Source organism: Phyllobates terribilis, unplaced genomic scaffold, assembly GCF_046119375.1.
Source record: "Phyllobates terribilis strain yellow unplaced genomic scaffold, ASM4611937v1 Scaffold_10__3_contigs__length_209671492, whole genome shotgun sequence".
In the NCBI taxonomy this organism is placed as follows: Eukaryota; Metazoa; Chordata; class Amphibia; order Anura; family Dendrobatidae; genus Phyllobates; species Phyllobates terribilis.
In genome coordinates this window covers 94,959,449-94,980,431 of record NW_027362770.1, presented here as the reverse complement: position 1 = coordinate 94,980,431, position 20,983 = coordinate 94,959,449, and positions in this window count along the sequence as shown.

Genomic DNA, 20,983 nt, shown 5'->3' with positions numbered 1-20,983 from the left:
ACCGCCCCACCGGTCACCAGGGGGTATGTTTTATGACCGCCCCACCGGTCACCAGGGGGTATGTTTTATGACCGCCCCACCGGTCACCAGGAAGTATGTTTTATGACCGCCCCACCGGTCACCAGGGGGTATGTTTTAGGACCGCCCCACCGGTCACCAGGGGGTATGTTTTAGGACCGCCCCACCGGTCACCAGGGGGTATGTTTTAGGACCGCCCCACCGGTCACCAGGGGGTATGTTTTATGACAGCCCCTCCGGTCACCAGTGGGTATGTTTTATGACCGCCCCACCGGTCACCAGGGGGTATGTTTTATGACCGCCCCACCGGTCACCAGGGGGTATGTTTTATGACCGCCCCACCGGTCACCAGGGGGTATGTTTTATGACCGCCCCACCGGTCACCAGGGGGTATGTTTTATGACCGCCCCACCGGTCACCATGGGGTATGTTTTATGACCGCCCCACCGGTCACCATGGGGTATGTTTTATGACCGCCCCACCGGTCACCAGGGGTATGTTTTATGACCGCCCCACCGGTCACCAGGGGGTATGTTTTATGACCGCCCCACCGGTCACCAGGGGTTATGTTTTATGACCGCCCCACCTGTCACCAGGGGGTGTGTTTTATGACCGCCCCAACGATCACCAGGGGGTATGTTTTATGACCGCCCCACCGGTCACCAGGGGGTATGTATTATGACCGCCCCACCGGTCACCAGGGGGTATGTATTATGACCGCCCCACCGGTTACCAGGGGGTATGTTTTATGACCGCCCCACCGGTCACCAGGGGGTATGTTTTATGACCGCCCCACCGGTCACCAGGGGGTATGTTTTATAACCGCCCCACCGGTCACCAGGGGGTATGTTTTATGACCGCCCAACCGGTCACCAGGGGGTATGTTTTATGACCGCCCCACCGGTCACCAGGGGGTATGTTTTATGACTGCCCCACCGGTCACCAGGGGGTATGTTTTATGACCGCCCCACCGGTCACCCACCGGTCACCAGGGGGTATGTTTTATGACCGCCCCACCGGTCATTACGGGGTATGTTTTATGACCGCCCCACTGGTCACCAGTGGGTATGTTTTATGACCGCCCCACCAGTCACCAGGGGGTATGTTTTATGACCGCCCCACCGGTCACCAGGGGGTATGTTTTAGGACCGCCCCAACGATCACCAGGGGGTATGTTTTATGACCGCCCCACCGGTCACCAGGGGGTATGTATTATGACCGCTCCACCGGTCACCAGGGGGTATGTATTATGACCGCCCCACCGGTTACCAGGGGGTATGTTTTATGACCGCCCCACCGGTCACCAGGGGGTATGTTTTATGACCGCCCCACCGGTCACCAGGGGGTATGTTTTATGACCGCCCCACCGGTCACCAGGGGGTATGTTTTATGACCGCCCCACCGGTCACCAGGGGGTATGTTTTATGACTGCCCCACCGGTCACCAGGGGGTATGTTTTATGACCGCCCCACCGGTCACCCACCGGTCACCAGGGGGTATGTTTTATGACCGCCCCACCGGTCATTACGGGGTATGTTTTATGACCGCCCCACTGGTCACCAGTGGGTATGTTTTATGACCGCCCCACCGGTCACCAGGGGGTATGTTTTATGACCGCCCCACCGGTCACCAGGGGGTATGTTTTAGGACCGCCCCACCGGTCACCAGGGGGTATGTTTTAGGACCGCCCCACCGGTCACCAGGGGGTATGTTTTATGACGGCCCCACCGGTCACCAGGAGGTATGTTTTATGACAGCCCCTCCGGTCACCAGTGGGTATGTTTTATGACCGCCCCACCGGTCACCAGGGGGTATGTTTTATGACCGCCCCACCTGTCACCAGGGGGTATGTTTTATGACCGCCCCACCGGTCACCAGGGGGTATGTTTTATGATCGCCCCACCGGTCACCAGGGGGTATGTTTTATGACCGCCCCACCGGTCACCAGGGGGTGTGTTTTATGACCGCCCCACCGGTCACCAGGGGGTGTGTTTTATGACCGCCCCACCGGTCACCAGGGGGTATGTTTTATGACCGCCCCACCGGTCACCAGGGGGTATGTTTTATGACCGCCCCACCGGTCACCAGGGGGTATGTTTTATGACCGCCCCACCTGTCATTACTGGGTATGTTTTATGACCGCCCCACCGGTCACCAGGGGGTATGTTTTATGACCGCCCCACCGGTCACCAGGGGGTATGTTTTATGACCGCCCCACCGGTCACCAGGGGGTATGTTATGACCGCCCCACCGGTCACCAGGGGGTATGTTTTATGACCTCCCCACCGGTCACCAGGGGGTATGTTTTATGACCGCCCCACCGGTCATTACGGGGTATTTTTTATGACCGCCCCACCGGTCACCAGGGGGTATTTTTTATGACCGCCCCACCGGTCACCAGGGGGTATTTTTTATGACCGCCCCTCCGGTCACCAGGGGGTATGTTTTATGACCGCCCCACCGGTCATTACGGGGTATTTTTTATGACCGCCCCACCGGTCACCAGGGGGTATTTTTTATGACCGCCCCTCCGGTCACCAGGGGGTATGTTTTATGACCGCCCCACCGGTCCCCAGGGGGTATGTTTTATGACCGCCCCACCGGTCCCCAGGGGGTATGTTTTATGACCGCCCCACCGGTCTCCAGGGGGTATGTTTTATAACCGCCCCACCGGTCACCAAGGGGTATGTTTTATGACCGCCTCACCGGTCACCAGGGGGTATGTTTCATGACCGCCCCACCGGTCACCAGGGGGTATGTTTTATGACCGCCCCACCGGTCACCAGGGGGTATGTTTTAGGACCGCCCCACCGGTCACCAGGGGGTATGTTTTAGGACCGCCCCACCGGTCACCAGGGGGTATGTTTTAGGACCGCCCCACCGGTCACCAGGGGGTATGTTTTAGACTGCCCCACCGGTCACCAGGGGGTATGTTTTATGACAGCCCCTCCGGTCACCAGTGGGTATGTTTTATGACCGCCCCACCGGTCACCAGGGGGTATGTTTTATGACCGCCCCACCGGTCACCAGGGGGTATGTTTTATGACCGCCCCACAGGTCACCATGGGGTATGTTTTATGACCGCCCCACCGGTCACCATGGGGTATGTTTTATGACCGTCCCACCTGTCACCAGGGGGTATGTTTTATGACCGCCCCACCGGTCACCAGGGGGTATGTTTTATGACCGCCCCACCGGTCACCAGGGGGTATGTTTTATGACCGCCCCACCGGTCACCCACCGGTCACCAGGGGGTATGTTTTATGACCGCCCCACCGGTCATTACGGGGTATGTTTTATGACCGCCCCACCGGTCACCAGGGGGTATGTTTTATGACCGCCCCACCGGTCACCAGGAGGTATGTTTTATGACCGCCCCACCGGTCACCAGGAGGTATGTTTTATGACCGCCCCACCGGTCACCAGGAGGTATGTTTTATGACCGCCCCACCGGTCACCAGGAGGTATGTTTTATGACCGCCCCACCGGTCACCAGGGGGTATGTTTTATGACAGCCCCCACCGGTCACCAGGGAGTATGTTTTATGACCGCCCCACCGGTCACCAGGGGGTATGTTTTAGGACCGCCCCACCGGTCACCAGGGGGTATGTTTTAGGACCGCCCCACCGGTCACCAGGGGGTATGTTTTAGACTGCCCCACCGGTCACCAGGGGGTATGTTTTATGACAGCCCCTCCGGTCACCAGTGGGTATGTTTTATGACCGCCCCACCGGTCACCAGGGGGTATGTTTTATGACCGCCCCACCGGTCACCAGGGGGTATGTTTTAGACTGCCCCACCGGTCACCAGGGGATGTGTTTTATGACCGCCCCACCGGTCACCAGGGGGTGTGTTTTATGACCGCCCCACCGGTCACCAGGGGTATATTTTATGACCGCCCCACCGGTCACCAGGGGGTATGTTTTATGACCGCCCCACCGGTCACCAGGGGGTATGTTTTATGACCGCCCCACCGGTCACCAGGGGGTATGTTTTATGACCGCCCCACCGGTCACCAGGGGGTATGTTTTATGACCGCCCCACCGGTCACCAGGGGGTATGTTTTATGACCGCGCCACCGGTCACCAGGGGGTATGTTTTATGACCGCCCCACCGGTCACCCACCGGTCACCAGGGGGTATGTTTTATGACCGCCCCACCGGTCATTACGGGGTATGTTTTATGACCGCCCCACCGGTCACCAGGGGGTATGTTTTATGACCGCCCCACCGGTCACCAGGAGGTATGTTTTATGACCGCCCCACCGGTCACCAGGAGGTATGTTTTATGACTGCCCCACCGGTCACCAGGAGGTATGTTTTATGACCGCCCCACCGGTCACCAGGGGGTATGTTTTATGACAGCCCCACCGGTCACCAGGGGGTATGTTTTATGACAGCCCCCTCCGGTCACCAGAGGGTATGTTTTATGACCGCCCCACCGGTCACCAGGGGGTATGTTTTATGACCGCCCCACCGGTCACCAGGGGGTATGTTTTATGACCGCCCCACCTGTCACCAGGGGGTATTTTTTATGACCGCCCCACCGGTCACCAGGGAGTATGTTTTATGACCGCCCCACCGGTCACCAGGGGATGTGTTTTATGACCGCCCCACCGGTCACCAGGGGGTGTGTTTTATGACCGCCCCACCGGTCACCAGGGGTATATTTTATGACCGCCCCACCGGTCACCAGGGGGTATGTTTTATGACCGCCCCACCGGTCACCAGGGGGTATGTTTTATGACCGCCCCACCGGTCACCAGGGGGTATGTTTTATGACCGCCCCACCGGTCACCAGGGGGTATGTTTTATGACCGCGCCACCGGTCACCAGGGGGTATGTTTTATGACCGCCCCACCGGTCACCAGGGGGTATGTTTTATGACCGCCCCACCTGTCATTACGGGGTATGTTTTATGACCGCCCCACCGGTCACCAGGGGTATGTTTTATGACCGCCCCACCGGTCACCAGGGGGTATGTTTTAGGACCGCCCCACCGGTCACCAGGGGGTATGTTTTATGACAGCCCCTCCGGTCACCAGTGGGTATGTTTTATGACCGCCCCACCGGTCACCAGGGGGTATGTTTTATGACCGCCCCACCGGTCACCAGGGGGTATGTTTTATGACCGCCCCACCGGTCACCATGGGGTATGTTTTATGACCGCCCCACCGGTCACCATGGGGTATGTTTTATGACCGCCCCACCGGTCACCAGGGGTATGTTTTATGACCGCCCAACCGGTCACCAGGGGGTATGTTTTATGACCGCCCCACCGGTCACCAGGGGTTATGTTTTATGACCGCCCCACCTGTCACCAGGGGGTGTGTTTTATGACCGCCCCAACGATCACCAGGGGGTTTGTTTTATGACCGCCCCACCGGTCACCAGGGGGTATGTATTATGACCGCCCCACCGGTTACCAGGGGGTTTGTTTTATGATCGCCCCACCGGTCACCAGGGGGTATGTTTTATGACCGCCCCACCGGTCACCAGGGGGTATGTTTTATGACCGCCCCACCGGTCACCAGGGGGTATGTTTTATGACCGCCCCACCGGTCACCAGGGGGTATGTTTTATGACCGCCCCACCGGTCACCAGGGGGTATGTTTTATGACTGCCCCACCGGTCACCAGGGGGTATGTTTTATGACCGCCCCACCGGTCACCCACCGGTCACCAGGGGGTATGTTTTATGACCGCCCCACCGGTCATTACGGGGTATGTTTTATGACCGCCCCACTGGTCACCAGTGGGTATGTTTTATGACCGCCCCACCGGTCACCAGGGGGTATGTTTTATGACCGCCCCACCGGTCACCAGGGGGTATGTTTTATGACCGCCCCACCTGTCATTACGGGGTATGTTTTATGACCGCCCCACCGGTCACCAGGGGGTATGTTTTATGACCGCCCCACCGGTCACCAGGGGGTATGTTTTATTACCGCCCCATCGGTCACCAGGGGGTATGTTATGACCGCCCCACCGGTCACCAGGGGGTATGTTTTATGACCTCCCCACCGGTCACCAGGGGGTATGTTTTATGACCGCCCCACCGGTCATTACGGGGTATGTTTTATGACCGCCCCACCGGTCACCAGGGGGTATTTTTTATGACCGCCCCACCGGTCATCAGGGGGTATTTTTTATGACCGCCCCTCCGGTAACCAGGGGGTATGTTTTATGACCGCCCCACCGGTCCCCAGGGGGTATGTTTTATGACCGCCCAACCTGTCCCCAGGGGGTATGTTTTATGACCGCCCCACCGGTCTCCAGGGGGTATGTTTTATAACCGCCCCACCGGTCACCAAGGGGTATGTTTTATGACCGCCTCACTGGTCACCAGGGGGTATGTTTTATGACCGCCCCACCGGTCACCAGGGAGTATGTTTTATGACCGCCCCACCGGTCACCAGGGGGTATGTTTTAGGACCGCCCCACCGGTCACCAGGGGGTATGTTTTAGGACCGCCCCACCGGTCACCAGGGGGTATGTTTTAGGACCGCCCCACCGGTCACCAGGGGGTATGTTTTATGACAGCCCATCCGGTCACCAGTGGGTATGTTTTATGACCGCCCCACCGGTCACCAGGGGGTATGTTTTATGACCGCCCCACCGGTCACCAGGGGGTATGTTTTATGACCGCCCCACCGGTCACCAGGGGGTATGTTTTATGACCGCCCCACCGGTCACCAGGGGGTATGTTTTATGACCGCCCCACCGGTCACCATGGGGAATGTTTTATGACAGCCCCACCGGTCACCATGGGGTATGTTTTATGACCGCCCCACCGGTCACCAGGGGTATGTTTTATGACCGCCCCACCGGTCACCAGGGGGTATGTTTTATGACCGCCCCACCGGTCACCAGGGGTTATGTTTTATGACCGCCCCACCTGTCACCAGGGGGTGTGTTTTATGACCGCCCCAACGATCACCAGGGGGTATGTTTTATGACCGCCCTACCGGTCACCAGGGGGTATGTATTATGACCGCCCCACCGGTCACCAGGGGGTATGTATTATGACCGCCCCACCGGTTACCAGGGGGTATGTTTTATGACCGCCCCACCGGTCACCAGGGGGTATGTTTTATGACCGCCCCACCGGTCACCAGGGGGTATGTTTTATGACCGCCCCACCGGTCACCAGGGGGTATGTTTTATGACCGCCCCACCGGTCACCAGGGGGTATGTTTTATGACCGCCCCACCGGTCACCAGGGGGTATGTTTTATGACTGCCCCACCGGTCACAAGGGGGTATGTTTTATGACCGCCCCACCGGTCACCCACCGGTCACCAGGGGGTATGTTTTATGACCGCCCCACCGGTCATTACGGGGTATGTTTTATGACCGCCCCACTGGTCACCAGTGGGTATGTTTTATGACCGCCCCACTGGTCACCAGTGGGTATGTTTTATGACCGCCCCACCGGTCACCAGGGGGTATGTTTTATGACCGCCCCACCGGTCACCAGGGGGTATGTTTTAGGACCGCCCCACCGGTCACCAGGGGGTATGTTTTAGGACCGCCCCACCGGTCACCAGGGGGTATGTTTTAGGACCGCCCCACCGGTCACCAGGGGGTATGTTTTAGGACCGCCCCACCGGTCACCAGGGGGTATGTTTTATGACGGCCCCACCGGTCACCAGGAGGTATGTTTTATGACGGCCCCTCCGGTCACCAGTGGGTATGTTTTATGACCGCCCCACCGGTCACCAGGGGGTATGTTTTATGACCGCCCCACCTGTCATTACGGGGTATGTTTTATGACCGCCCCACCGGTCACCAGGGGGTATGTTTTATGACCGCCCCACCGGTCACCAGGGGGTATGTTTTATGACCGCCCCACCGGTCACCAGGGGGTATGTTATGACCGCCCCACCGGTCACCAGGGGGTATGTTTTATGACCTCCCCACCGGTCACCAGGGGGTATGTGTTATGACCGCCCCACCGGTCATTACGGGGTATGTTTTATGACCGCCCCACCGGTCACCAGGGGGTATTTTTTATGACCGCCCCACCGGTCACCAGGGGGTATTTTTTATGACCGCCCCTCCGGTCACCAGGGGGTATGTTTTATGACCGCCCCACCGGTCACCAGGGGGTATGTTTTATGACCGCCCCACCGGTCCCCAGGGGGTATGTTTTATGACCACCCCACCGGTCCCCAGGGGGTATGTTTTATGACCGCCCCACCGGTCTCCAGGGGGTATGTTTTATAACCGCCCCACGGGTCACCAAGGGGTATGTTTTATGACCGCCTCACCGGTCACCAGGGGGTATGTTTTATGACCGCCCCACCGGTCACCAGGGAGTATGTTTTATGACCGCCCCACCGGTCACCAGGGGGTATGTTTTAGGACCGCCCCACCGGTCACCAGGGGGTATGTTTTAGGACCGCCCCACCGGTCACCAGGGGGTATGTTTTAGGACCGCCCCACCGGTCACCAGGGGGTATGTTTTAGACCGCCCCACCGGTCACCAGGGGGTATGTTTTATGACAGCCCCTCCGGTCACCAGTAGGTATGTTTTATGACCGCCCCACCGGTCACCAGGGGGTATGTTTTATGACCGCCCCACCGGTCACCAGGGGGTATGTTTTATAACCGCCCCACCGGTCACCAGGGGGTATGTTTTATGACCGCCCCACCGGTCTCCAGGGGGTATGTTTTATGACCGCCCCACCGGTCACCATGGGGTATGTTTTATGACCGCCCCACCGGTCACCATGGGGTATGTTTTATGACCGCCCCACCGGTCACCAGGGGGTATGTTTTATGACCGCCCCACCGGTCACCAGGGGGTATGTTTTATGACCGCCCCACCGGTCACCAGGGGTTATGTTTTATGACCGCCCCACCTGTCACCAGGGGGTGTGTTTTATGACCGCCCCAACGATCACCAGGGGGTGTGTTTTATGACCGCCCCAACGGTCACCAGGGGGTATGTATTATGACCGCCCCACCGGTCACCAGGGGGTATGTATTATGACCGCCCCACCGGTTACCAGGGGGTATGTTTTATGACCGCCCCACCGGTCACCGGGGGGTATGTTTTATGACCGCCCCACCGGTCACCAGGGGGTATGTTTTATGACCGCCCCACCGGTCACCAGGGGGTATGTTTTATGACCGCCCCACCGGTCACCAGGGGGTATGTTTTATGACCGCCCCACCGGTCACCAGGGGGTATGTTTTATGACCGCCCCACCGGTCACCAGGGGGTAGGTTTTATGACCGCCCCACCGGTCACCAGGGGGTATGTTTTATGACCGCCCCACCGGTCACCAGGGGGTATGTTTTATGACCGCCCCACCGGTCATTACGGGGTATGTTTTATGACCGCCCCACTGGTCACCAGTGGGTATGTTTTATGACCGCCCCACCGGTCACCAGGGGGTATGTTTTATGACCGCCCCACCGGTCACCAGGGGGTATGTTTTAGGACCGCCCCACCGGTCACCAGGGGGTATGTTTTAGGACCGCCCCACCGGTCACCAGGGGGTATGTTTTATGACCGCCCCACCGGTCACCAGGGGGTATGTTTTATGACGGCCCCACCGGTCACCAGGAGGTATGTTTTATGACGGCCCCTCCGGTCACCAGTGGGTATGTTTTATGACCGCCCCACCGGTCACCAGGGGGTATGTTTTATGACCGCCCCACCTGTCACCAGGGGGTATGTTTTATGACCGCCCCACCGGTCACCAGGGGGTATGTTTTATGATCGCCCCACCGGTCACCAGGGGGTGTGTTTTATGACCGCCCCACCGGTCACCAGGGGGTGTGTTTTATGACCGCCCCACCGGTCACCAGGGGGTGTGTTTTATGACCGCCCCACCGGTCACCAGGGGGTGTGTTTTATGACCGCCCCACCGGTCACCAGGGGGTGTGTTTTATGACCGCCCCACCGGTCACCAGGGGGTATGTTTTATGACCGCCCCACCGGTCACCAGGGGGTATGTTTTATGACCGCCCCACCGGTCACCAGGGGGTATGTTTTATGACCGCCCCACCGGTCACCAGAGAGTTTGTTTTATGACCGCCCCACCGGTCACCAGGGGGTATGTTTTATGACCGCCCCACCGGTCACCAGGGGGTATATTTTATGACCGCCCCACCGGTCACCAGGGGGTATGTTTTATGACCGCCCCTCCGGTCGCCAGTGGGTATGTTTTATGACCGCCCCACCGGTCACCAGGGGGTCTGTTTTATGACCGCTCCACCGGTCACCAGAGTGTTTGTTTTATGTCCGCCCGACCGGTCACCAGGGGGTATGTTTTATGACCGCCCCACCGGTCACCAGGGGGTATGTTTTATGACCGCCCCACCGGTCACCCACCGGTCACCAGGGGGTATGTTTTATGACTGCCCCACCGGTCTCCAGGGGGTTTATTTTATGACCGCCCCACCGGTCTCCAGGGGGTATGTTTTATGACCGCCCCACCGGTCACCAGGGGGTATGTTTTATGACCGCCCCTCCGGTCACCAGGGGGTATGTTTTATGACCGCCCCTCCGGTCACCAGGGGGTATGTTTTATGACAGCCCCTCCGGTCACCAGTGGGTATGTTTTATGACCGCCCCACCGGTCACCAGGGGGTATGTTTTATGATCGCCCCACCGGTCACCAGGGGGTATGTTTTATGATCGCCCCACCGGTCACCAGGGGGTATGTTTTATGACCGCCCCACCGGTCACCAGGGGGTATGTTTTATGACCGCCCCACCGGTCACCAGGGGGTATGTTTTATGACCGCCCCACCGGTCACCCGGGATTATGTTTTATGACCGCCCCACCGGTCACCAGGGGTTATGTATTATGACCGCCCCACCGGTCACCAGGGGGTATGTTTTATGACCGCCCCACCGGTCACCAGGGGGTATGTTTTATGACCGCCCCACCGGTCACCAGGGGGTATGTTTTATGACCGCCCCACCGGTCACCAGGGGGTATGTTTTATGACCGCCCCACTGGTCACCCACCGGTCACCAGGGGGTATGTTTTATGACCGCCCCACCGGTCATTACGGGGTATGTTTTATGACCGCCCCACCGGTCACCAGGGGGTATGTTTTATGACCGCCCCACCGGTCACCAGGGGGTATGTTTTATGACCGCCCCACCGGTCACCAGGGGGTATGTTTTATGACCGCCCCACCGGTCACCAGGGGGTATGTTTTATGACCGCCCCACCGGTCACCAGGGGGTATGTTTTATGACCGCCCCACCGGTCATTACGGGGTATGTTTTATGACCGCCCCACCGGTCACCAGGGGGTATGTTTTATGACCGCCCCACCGGTCACCAGGGGGTATGTTTTATGACCGCCCCACCGGTCACCAGGGGGTATGTTTTATGACCGCCCCACCGGTCACCAGGGGGTATGTTTTATGACCGGCCCACCGGTCACCAGGGGGTATGTTTTATGACCGCCCCACCGGTCATTACGGTGTATGTTTTATGACCGCCCCACCGGTCACCAGGGGGTATGTTTTATGACGACCCCACCGGTCACCAGGGGGTATGTTTTATGACGGCCCCACCGGTCACCAGGGGTATGTTTTTATGACGGCCCCTCCGGTCACCAGAGGGTATGTTTCATGACCGCCCCACCGGTCACCAGGGGGTATGTTTTATGACCGCCCCACCTGTCACCAGGGGGTATGTTTTATGACCGCCCCACCTGTCACCAGGGGGTATGTTTTATGACCGCCCCACCTGTCACCAGGGGGTGTGTTTTATGACCGCCCCACCGGTCACCAGGGGGTGTGTTTTATGACCGCCCCACCGGTCACCAGGGGGTGTGTTTTATGACCGCCCCACCGGTCACCAGGGGGTGTGTTTTATGACCGCCCCACCGGTCACCAGGGGGTGTGTTTTATGACCGCCCCACCGGTCACCAGGGGGTATGTTTTATGACCGCCCCACCGGTCACCAGGGGGTATGTTTTATGACCGCCCCACCGGTCACCAGGGGGTATGTTTTATGACCGCCCCACCGGTCACCAGGGGGTATGTTTTATGACCGCCCCACCGGTCACCAGGGGGTATGTTTTATGACCGCCCCACCGGTCACCAGGGGGTATGTTTTATGACCGCCCCACCGGTCACCAGGGGGTATGTTTTATGACCGCCCCACCGGTCACCAGGGGGTATGTTTTATGACCGCCCCACCGGTCACCAGGGGGTATGTTTTATGACCGCCCCACCGGTCACCAGGGGGTATGTTTTATGACCGCCCCACCGGTCACCAGGGGGTATGTTTTATGACCGCCCCACCGGTCACCAGGGGGTATGTTTTATGACCGCCCCACCGGTCACCAGGGGGTATGTTTTATGACCGCCCCACCGGTCACCAGAGGGTATGTTTTATGACCGCCCCACCGGTCACCAGGGGGTATGTTTATGACCGCCCCACCGGTCACCAGGGGGTATGTTTTATGACCGCCTCACCGGTCACCAGGGGGTATGTTTTATGACCGCCCCACCGGTCACCAAGGGGTATGTTTTATGACCGCCCCACCGGTCACCAGGGGGTATGTTTTATGACCGCCCCACCGGTCACCAGGGGGTATGTTTTATGACCGCCCCACCGGTCACCAGGGGGTATGTTTTATGACCGCCCCACCGGTCACCAGGGGTATGTTTTATGACCGCCCCACCGGTCACCAGGGGGTATGTTTTATGACCGCCCCACCGGTCACCAGGGGGTATGTTTTATAGCCGCCCCACGGGTCACCAGGTGGTATGTTTTATGGCCGCCCCACCGGTCACCAGGGGGTATGTTTTATGACCGCCCTACCGGTCACCAGGGGGTATGTTTTATGACCGCCCCACCGGTCACCAGGGGGTATGTTTTATGACCGCCCCACCGGTCACCCACCGGTCACCAGGGCATATGTTTTATGACCGCCCCCACTGGTCATTACGGGGTATGTTTTATGACCGCCCCACCGGTCACCAGGGGGTATGTTTTAAGACCGCGCCACCGGTCACCAGGGGGTATGTTTTATGACCGCCCCACCGGTCACCAGGGGGTATGTTTTATGACCGCCCCACCGGTCACCAGGGGGTATGTTTTATGACCGCCCCACCGGTCACCAGGGGGTATGTTTTATGACCGCCCCACCGGTCACCCAGGGGGTATGTTTTATGACCGCCCCACCGGTCACCAGGGGGTATGTTTTATGACCGCCCCACCGGTCACCAGGGGGTATGTTTTATGACCGCCCCACCGGTCACCAGGGGGTATGTTTTATGACCGCCCCACCGGTCACCAGGGGGTATGTTTTATGACCGCCCCACCGGTCACCAGGGGGTATGTTTTATAGCCGCCCCACGGGTCACCAGGTGGTATGTTTTATGGCCGCCCCACCGGTCACCAGGGGGTATGTTTTATGACCGCCCTACCGGTCACCAGGGGGTATGTTTTATGACCGCCCCACCGGTCACCAGGGGGTATGTTTTATGACCGCCCCACCGGTCAACCACCGGTCACCAGGGCATATGTTTTATGACCGCCCCACTGGTCATTACGGGGTATGTTTTATGACCGCCCCACCGGTCACCAGGGGGTATGTTTTAAGACCGCGCCACCGGTCACCAGGGGGTATGTTTTATGACTGCCCCACCGGTCACCAGTGGGTATGTTTTATGACCGCCCCTCCGGTCACCACTGGGTATGTTTTATGACCGCCCCACCGGTCACCAGGGGGTATGTTTTATGAACGCCCCACCGGTCACCAGGGGGTATGTTTTATGACCGCCCCACCGGTCACCAGGGGATATGTTTTATGACCGCCCCACCGGTCACCAAGGGGTATGTTTTATGACCGCGTCACCGGTCACCAGGGGGTATGTTTTATGAACGCCCCACCGGTCACCAGGGGGTATGTTTTATGACCGCCCCACCGGTCACCAGGGGATATGTTTTATGACCGCCCCACCGGTCACCAGGGAGTATGTTTTATGACGGCCCCACCGGTCACCAGGGGGTATGTTTTATGACCGCCCCACCGGTCACCAGGGGGTATGTTTTATGACCGCCCCACCGGTCACCAGGGGGTATGTTTTATGACCGCCCCACCGGTCACCAGGGGGTATGTTTTATGACCGCCCCACCGGTCACCAGGGGGTATGTTTTATGACCGCCCCTCCGGTCTCCAGTGGGTATGTTTTATGACCGCCCCACCGGTCACCCACCGGTCACCAGGGGGTATGTTTTATGACCGTCCCACCGGTCACCAGGGGGTATATTATATGACCGCCCCACCGGTCACCAGGGGGTATGTTTTATGACCGCCCCACCGGTCACCAGGGGGTATGTTTTATGACCGCCCCTCCGGTCACCACTGGGTATGTTTTATGACCGCCCCACCGGTCACCAGGGGGTATGTTTTATGAACGCCCCACCGGTCACCAGGGGGTATGTTTTATGACGGCCCCACCGGTCACCAGGGGATATGTTTTATGACCGCCCCACCGGTCACCAGGGGGTATGTTTTATGACCGCCCCACCGGTCACCAGGGGGTATGTTTTATGACCGCCCCACCGGTCACCAGGGGATATGTTTTATGACCGCCCCACCGGTCACCAGGGGGTATGTTTTATGACGGCCCCACCGGTCACCAGGGGGTATGTTTTATGACCGCCCCACCGGTCACCAGGGGGTATGTTTTATGACCGCCCCACCGGTCACCAGGGGGTATGTTTTATGACCGCCCCACCGGTCACCAGGGGGTATGTTTTATGACCGCCCCACCGGTCACCAGGGGGTATGTTTTATGACCGCCCCTCCGGTCTCCAGTGGGTATGTTTTATGACCGCCCCACCGGTCACCCACCGGTCACCAGGGGGTATGTTTTATGACCGTCCCACCGGTCACCAGGGGGTATATTATATGACCGCCCCACCGGTCACCAGGGGGTATGTTTTATGACCGCCCCATCGGTCACCAGGGGGTATGTTTTATGGCCGCCCCACCGGTCACCAGGGGGTATGTTTTATGGCCGCCCCACCGGTCACCAGGGGGTATGTTTTATGACCGCCCTACCGGTCACCAGGGGGTATGTTTTATGACCGCCCCACCGGTCACCAGGGGGTATGTTTTATGACCGCCCCACCGGTCACCCACCGGTCACCAGGGCATATGTTTTATGACCGCCCCACTGGTCATTACGGGGTATGTTTTATGACCGCCCCACCGGTCACCAGAGGGTATGTTTTATGACCGCCCCACCGGTCACCAGAGAGTTTGTTTTATGACCGCCCCACCGGTCACCAGGGGGTATGTTTTATGACCGCCCCACCGGTCACCAGGGGGTATATTTTATGACCGCCCCACCGGTCACCAGGGGGTATGTTTTATGACCGCCCCACCGGTCACCAGGGGGTATGTTTAATGACCGCCCCTCCGGTCACCAGTGGGTATGTTTTATGACCGCCCCACCGGTCACCAGGGGGTCTGTTTTATGACCGCTCCACCGGTCACCAGGGGGTTTGTTTTATGACCGCCCGACCGGTCACCAGGGGGTATGTTTTATGACCGCCCCACCGGTCACCAGGGGGTATGTTTTATGACCGCCCCACCGGTCACCCACCGGTCACCAGGGGGTATGTTTTATGACTGCCCCACCGGTCTCCAGGGGGTTTATTTTATGACCGCCCCACCGGTCTCCAGGGGGTATGTTTTATGACCGCCCCACCGGTCACCAGGGGGTATGTTTTATGACCGCCCCACCGGTCACCAGAGGGTATGTTTTATGACCGCCCCACTGGTCATTACGGGGTATGTTTTATGACCGCCCCACCGGTCACCAGGGGGTATGTTTTATGACCGCCCCACCGGTCATTACGGGGTATGTTTTATGACCGCCCCACCGGTCACCAGGGGGTATGTTTTATGACCGCCCCACCGGTCACCAGGGGGTATGTTTTATGACGACCCCACCGGTCACCAGGGGGTATGTTTTATGACGGCCCCACCGGTCACCAGGGGGTATGTTTTATGACGGCCCCTCCGGTCACCAGAGGGTATGTTTCATGACCGCCCCACCGGTCACCAGGGGGTATGTTTTATGACCGCCCCACCTGTCACCAGGGGGTATGTTTTATGACCGCCCCACCGGTCACCAGGGGGTATGTTTTATGACCGCCCCACCGGTCACCAGGGGGTGTGTTTTATGACCGCCCCACCGGTCACCAGGGGGTATGTTTTATGACCGCCCCACCGGTCACCAGGGGGTATGTTTTATGACCGCCCCACCGGTCACCAGGGGGTATGTTTTATGACCACTCCACCGGTCACCAGGGGGTATGTTTTATGACCGCCCCACCGGTCACCAGGGGGTATGTTTTATGACCGCCCCACCGGTCACCAGTTGGTATGTTTTATGACCGCCCCACCGGTCACCAGGGGGTATGTTTTATGACCGCCCCACCGGTCACCAGGTGGTATGTTTTATGTCCGCCCCACCGGTCACCAGGGGGTATGTTTTATGACCGCCCCACCGGTCATTACGGGGTATGTTTTATGACCGCCCCACCGGTCACCAGGGGGTATGTTTTATGACCGCCCCACCGGTCACCAGGGGGTATGTTTTATGACGACCCCACCGGTCACCAGGGGGTATGTTTTATGACGGCCCCACCGGTCACCAGGGGGTATGTTTTATGACGGCCCCTCCGGTCACCAGAGGGTATGTTTCATGACCGCCCCACCGGTCACCAGGGGGTATGTTTTATGACCGCCCCACCTGTCACCAGGGGGTATGTTTTATGACCGCCCCACCTGTCACCAGGGGGTATGTTTTATGACCGCCCCACCGGTCACCAGGGGGTGTGTTTTATGACCGCCCCACCGGTCACCAGGGGGTGTGTTTTATGACCGCCCCACCGGTCACCAGGGGGTGTGTTTTATGACCGCCCCACCGGTCACCAGGGGGTATGTTTTATGACCGCCCCACCAGTCACCAGGGGGTATGTTTTATGACCGCCCTACCGGTCACCAGGGGGTATGTTTTATGACCGCCCCACCGGTCACCAGGGGGTATGTTTTATGACCGCCCCACCGGTCACCAGGGGGTATGTTTTATGACCGCCCCACCGGTCACCAGGGGGTATGTTTTAAGACCGCGCCACCGGTCACCAGGGGGTATGTTTTATGACCGCCCCACCGGTCACCAGTGGGTATGTTTTATGACCGCCCCTCCGGTCACCACTGGGTATGTTTTATGACCGCCCCACCGGTCACCAGGGGGTATGTTTTATGACCGGCTCACCGGTCTCCAAGGGGGTATGTTTTATGACCGCCCCACCGGTCACCAGGTGGTATGTTATGACCGCCCCACCGGTCACCAGGGGGTATGTTTTATGACCCACCCACCGGTCACCAGGGGATATGTTTTATGACCGCCCCACCGGTCACCAGGGAGTATGTTTTATGACCGCCCCACCGGTCACCAGGGGGTATGTTTTATGACCGCTTCACCGGTCACCAGGGGGTATGTTTTATGACCGCCCCACCGGTCACCAGGGGGTATGTTTTATGACCGCCCCACCGGTCACCAGGGGGTATGTTTTATGACCGCCCCATTGGTCACCAGGGGGTATGTTTTATGACCGCCCCACCGGTCACCCACCGGTCACCAGGGGGTATGTTTTATGACCGCCCCACCGGTCACCAGGGGGTATGTTTTGTGACCGTCCCACCGGTCACCAGGGGGTATGTTTTGTGACCGCCCCACCGGTCACCAGGGGGTATGTTTTATGACCGCCCCACCGGTCACCAGGGGGTGTGATTTATGACCGCCCCACCGGTCACCAGGGGGTGTGATTTATGACCGCCCCACCGGTCACCACGGGGTATGTTTTATGACCGCCCCACCGGTCACCAGGGGTTGTGTTTTATGACCGCACCACCGGTCACCAGGGGGTATGTTTTATGACCGCCCCACCGGTCACCAGGGGGTATGTTTTATGACCGCCCCACCGGTCACCAGGGGGTATGTTTTATGACCGCCCCACCGGTCACCAGGGGGTATGTTTTATGACCGCCCCTCCGGTCACCAGTGGGTATGTTTTATGACCGCCCCTCCGGTCACCAGGGGGTTTGTTTTATGACCGCCCCATCGGTCACCAGGGGGTTTGTTTTATGACCGCCCCACCGGTCACCAGGGGGTTTGTTTTATGACCGCCCCACCGGTCACCAGGGGGTATGTTTTATGACCGCCCCACCGGTCACCAGGGGGTATGTTTTATGACCGCCCCACCGGTCACCAGGGGGTATGTTTTATGACCGCCCCACCGGTCACCAGGGGGTATGTTTTATGACCGCCCCACCGGTCACCAGGGGGTATATTTTATGACCGCCCCACCGGTCACCAGGGGGTATGTTTTATGACCGCCCCACCGGTCACCAGGGGGTTTGTTTTATGACCGCCCCACCGGTCACCAGGGGGTATGTTTTATGACCGCCCCACCGGTCACCAGGGGGTATGTTTTATGACCACCCCACCGGTCACCAGGGAGTGTTTTATGACCGCCCCACCGGTCACCAGGGGGTATGTTTTAGGACCGCCCCACCGGTCACCAGGGGGTATGTTTTAGGACCGCCCCACCGGTCACCAGGGGGTATGTTTTAGAACCGCCCCACCGGTCACCAGGGGGTATGTTTTAGGACCGCCCCACCGGTCACCAGGGGGTATGTTTTATGACCGCCCCACCGGTCACCAGGGGGTATGTTTTATGACCGCCCCACCGGTCACCAGGGAGTATGTTTTATGACCGCCCCACCGGTCACCAGGGGGTATGTTTTATGACCGCCCCACCGGTCACCAGGGGGTATGTTTTATGACCGCCCCACCGGTCACCAGGGGGTATGTTTTATGACCGCCCCACCGGTCACCAGGGGGTATGTTTTATGACCGCCCCACCGGTCACTAGGGGGTATGTTATGACCGCCCCACCGGTCACCAGGGGGTATGTTATGACCGCCCCACCGGTCACCAGGGGGTATGTTTTATGACCGCCCCACCGGTCACCAGGGGGTATGTTTTATGACCGCCCCACCGGTCACCAGGGGGTATGTTTTATGACCGCCCCACCGGTCACCCACCGGTCACCAGGGGGTATGTTTTATGACCGCCCCACCGTTCACCAGGGGGTATGTTTTATGACCGACTCACCGGTCACCAGGGGGTATGTTTTATGACCGCCCCACCGGTCACCAGGGGGTATGTTTTACGACCGCCTCACCGGTCACCAGGGGGTATGTTTTACGACCGTCCCACCGGTCACCAGGGAGTATGTTTTATGACCGCCCCACCGGTCACCAGGGGGTATGTTTTATGACCGCCCCACCGGTCACCAGGGGGTATGTTTTATGACCGCCCCACCGGTCACCCACCGGTCACCAGGGGGTATGTTTTATGACCGCCCCACCGTTCACCAGGGGGTATGTTTTATGACCGCCCCACCGGTCACCAGGGGGTATGTTTTATGACCGCCCCACCGGTCACCAGGGGGTATGTTTTACGACCGCCTCACCGGTCACCAGGGGGTATGTTTTACGACCGTCCCACCGGTCACCAGGGAGTATGTTTTATGACCGCCCCACCGGTCACCAGGGGGTATGTTTTAGGACCGCCCCACCGGTCACCAGGGGGTATGTTTTAGGACCGCCCCACCGGTCACCAGGGGGTATGTTTTATGACCGCCCCACCGGTCACCAGGGGGTATGTTTTATGACAGCCCCTCCGGTCACCAGTGGGTATGTTTTATGACCGCTCCTCCGGTCACCAGGGGGTTTGTTTTATGACCGCCCGACCGGTCACCAGGGGGTATGTTTTATGACCGCCCCACCGGTCACCAGGGGGTATGTTTTATGACCGCCCCACCGGTCACCCACCGGTCACCAGGGGGTATGTTTTATGACCGCCCCACCGGTCTCCAGGGGGTTTATTTTATGACCGCCCCACCGGTCACCAAGGGGTATGTTTTATGACCGCCCCTCCGGTCACCAGTGGGTATGTTTTATGACCGCCCCACCGGTCACCAGGGGGTATGTTTTATGACCGCCCCACCGGTCACCAGGGGTTATGTTTTATGACCGCCCCACCGGTCACCCACCGGTCACCAGGGGGTATGTTTTATGACCGCCCCACCGGTCATTACGGGGTATGTTTTATGACCGCCCCACCGGTCACCAGGGTGTATGTTTTATGACCGCCCCACCGGTCACCAGGGGGTATGTTTTATGACCGCCCCACCGGTCACCAGGGGGTATGTTTTATGACCGCCCCACCGGTCACCAGGGGGTATATTTTATGACCGCCCCACCGGTCACCAGGGGGTATGTTTTATGACCGCCCCACCGGTCACCAGGGGGTTTGTTTTATGACCGCCCCACCGGTCACCAGGGGGTATGTTTTATGACCGCCCCACTGGTCACCAGGGGGTATGTTTTATGACCGCCCCACCGGTCACCAGGGGGTATGTTTTATGACCGCCCCACCGGTCACCAGGGGGTATGTTTTAGGACTGCCCCACCGGTCACCAGGGGGTATGTTTTAGGACCGCCCCACCGGTCACCAGGGGGTATGCTTTATGACCGCCCCACCGGTCACCAGGGGGTATGCTTTATGACCGCCCCACCGGTCACCAGGGGGTATGTTTTATGACGGCCCCACCGGTCACCAGGGGGTATGTTTTATGACAGCCCCCTCCGGTCACCAGTGGGTATGTTTTATGACCGCCCCACCGGTCACCAGGGGGTATGTTTTATGACCGCCCCACCGGTCACCAGGGGGTATGTTTTATGACCGCTCCACCGGTCACCAGGGGGTATGGTTTATGACCGCCCCACCGGTCACCTGGGGGTATGTTTTATGACCGCCTCACCGGTCACCAGGGGGTATGTTTTATGACCGCCCCACCGGTCACCAGGGAGTGTTTTATGACCGCC